At 44.9% G+C, this 2,845-nt stretch overlaps 1 pseudogene across 1 annotated transcript; it reads right to left on the bottom strand.

Annotated features, from left to right (window-relative positions):
- Positions 1–1,039: 1,039 nt before the first annotated feature.
- On the bottom strand, positions 1,040–2,076 carry LOC311611891 (small ribosomal subunit protein uS15m-like; annotated as a pseudogene). The gene has a single exon. The product of its transcript is annotated as a small ribosomal subunit protein uS15m-like (transcript).
- Positions 2,077–2,845: the final 769 nt, after the last annotated feature.

The following is a 2,845-nucleotide window of genomic DNA, read 5'->3' as shown; positions in this document are numbered from 1 at the left end:
ATGCTGTTACCCAGGGCCCCCCCAGCTAGGCCTATTGAGGCAGTGATACTTACCCCCAACATGACAGGGAGGAAGGCGGCCTGGCGGGCCCGGGGGTGGGATGAAGGGAGCAACCAGGCGAGCTCTGACTCTCCACACAAGGTTAGTTGGGGAACTACTGTGACCATGAAGCCAGGCCCGGGGTCAGAGGAGTTTATGCAGCTGCTTACGGTGCCGTTGCACCACAAGAAGGTGCCCGGGCTGGCCTTGGTGGGACTGGCTGTGGTGTGGCTTTGGGTACAGTTCCAGGTGACCCGTCCCCCAGTTACCGGGTTGCTGGTCTGGTAGCATATCTGCGGGGGCAAGCTGGGTTCTGGAGTTTCGGGTTCCCAGAGGGGAATGCCAGCCAGGGAAGGCGGACACTCACCGTGTCCTTGGGTTCCTGGAGGAGTCATGTGTGGGACCGCAGCCAGCAAAGGTCTTTGGAGAGAGACACATAAAAATCAGTGCAAGACATTGGGCAGGGTGCGGGTCTCGTTAAGGAATAGTAAAGTGTGCTGGATAAGTTGGAGCCAAGAAGACAGGACTTCTACCTGGGGGGAATCAGGCAGCTTCCCTTTAAGGGACTGTTCAGCCTGTAGGATGCTGTTGGAGACCTGGATTTGAGCCTCCTGGGCCATGACGTACTCCCAGGAGATGTAGATGGTCCCTGAAGGGGTAGAGCTCCAACCACTCCAATACAGTTTTCCCATAACGCCCGCAGCCCATCGCTGGCTCCAGGGGTTCCGCCTGGGTTTCACACCAAGATCTAAGGTCCCAGCTGAGAGGTTTGCGATGCAGAAGCAAGACACGGAATCCAGGCGATTAAAAGGGAGGTTTTAATCTGTGCTTCCGGGGCTGCTCGCTGGTCCGAGGGTGGGCCAGGGAAGTTCTCGCCAAAAGGCAGCATAGGTACTTCTTTTATACAGCTGTTTAGGGAGGGGAGGGTGGAGGGCATGAGAGGCGTGGAATTCTGCCTCGGGCCAGGGGGCTAGGAAGGCGCCAGCTATCTGTCACCATCCACCTTGCAGATGCCTGTATCGGCTCTGGGCTTCCCTCCAGCCTCAACCTAACAATTATGTGGTGACCTTTGTTATCTCTTGTGAATAGCAATACTCATATTTGACAAAATAGACTTTTGAAGTCTCTTTTGTCAAATATGAGTATTGCTATTCCTGCTTATTTTTCTTTTTCATTTGCATGGAAAATTTTTTCCAGCTCTTCATTCTCATGCTGTGTCTTTTGTTCTGAGGGGGGTCTCTTATTGACAGCATATAGTTGGGTCATGGTTTTGAATCCATTCAGCTACCCTATCTCTTTTGATTGGAGCACTTAATCCATTTGCATTTAAGGTTATTATTGATAGGTACTTATTTATTGCCATTTTAATTCTTTATGCTAGGTTTCTCTCTATTTCTTCTCATTACAGCAGTCCCTCTACCATTTTTTAAACTTAAACAAAATTTATTGGTTTTCTTTGATTGCCTCTGGTTCAGCTTTGGAAGAGCTTATTGGGTTCAACCAGTTTTGTTTCTGGGCTACTGCTGCTTTTAAGGCCCCTTTTTGCTTCTTTAACTTTTGAACCTCCTGGTAAACTGAAATGCACAAAACCTTCTTGGTCACCTAGCAGTAGTGGACTTTTTAGTATTATAGATGGAGAAAGATGGACTCAATCTCCAGGTCCTTGCATGTCCTCTCACTGACATTGTAGTTGGTTTTATGGAAGTTTTTGAACATGTTTTGCCTCTGGTCAATGCTCATCAAATAGCACTTGATAGCTTTGTCCTTTCAATGTTTCTGCCTGTATTCTTCATAATTGCCGATCTTGACAGTCAAGGCAACAATTCAAGCCTTGAGGGAGTTGGTGTCCTCAGGGTTTGCCACAAGCTTGTTCATCAATTGTTCTTTTTTGATTTTTAGCTTCTCCTTCTGAGTCCCCATTTCCAATCGCAAGAGTCTGCCGAAACTGGTTTGGCTCAGTGGATAGAGCGTTGGCCTGTGGACTGAAAGGTCACGGGTTCGATTCCGGTCAAAGGCATGTACCTTGGTTGCGGGCACATCCCCAGTTGCGGGGGGGGGGGGGTGCAAGAGGCAGCTGATCAGTGATTCTCTCTCATCGATGTTTCTAACTCTATATCCCTCTCTTCTTCTCTGTAAAAAATCAATAAAATATATATTTTTTTAAAAATCAATTTTATATATATATATATATATATATATATATATATATATATATATATATATTTTTTTTTTTTTTTTTTTTTTTTTTAAAGAGTCTTTTCACAACATCACCAACTTTCTCAATTTCAGGGATGTTCTGGTTATCTTTGAGGAGCATGGATGGTGCAGGTCATCTTCTTGGCTGGGCCGGACTGGTTTCTGGACAGCATATCCATGGATGGCCAGGAGGAGACCCTCCTCCAGTGTCCTCCACCTCTCCTGAACCCTTTCCCTACTCCCTTTACCATTTCCTGTAATGCTGGCTTGGTGGTGATTAACTCTTTAGACTTTTTTTTTTCTTTTTCTTTTTTTCTGGGAAGTTCTTTATTTCACCATTTTGAGTTATAGCCTTGCTGGATATAGTAATCATGGTTTCAGATCCTTGCTTTCCATTACTATAGAATTTCTGATGAGAAATCAGGTGTCAGCCTTATGGGAGTTCCATTGTAGGTAACAGTTTACTTTTCTCTTGATGCCTTTAAGATTTTGTCTTTTTTTTTTTTTATTTTTTTTTATTTATTTATTTTATTTTTTTATTTTTTTTTTAATATATTTTATTGATTTTTTTTTTTTGCCCCCCACCCTCCCTCCCACACATCCCCTCCCT

This window comes from Pipistrellus hanaki (assembly GCF_964339955.1).
Source record: "Pipistrellus hanaki genome assembly, chromosome: 17".
NCBI lineage: Eukaryota > Metazoa > Chordata > Mammalia > Chiroptera > Vespertilionidae > Pipistrellus > Pipistrellus hanaki.
This window is presented reverse-complemented; position numbering and strand designations above follow the sequence as displayed.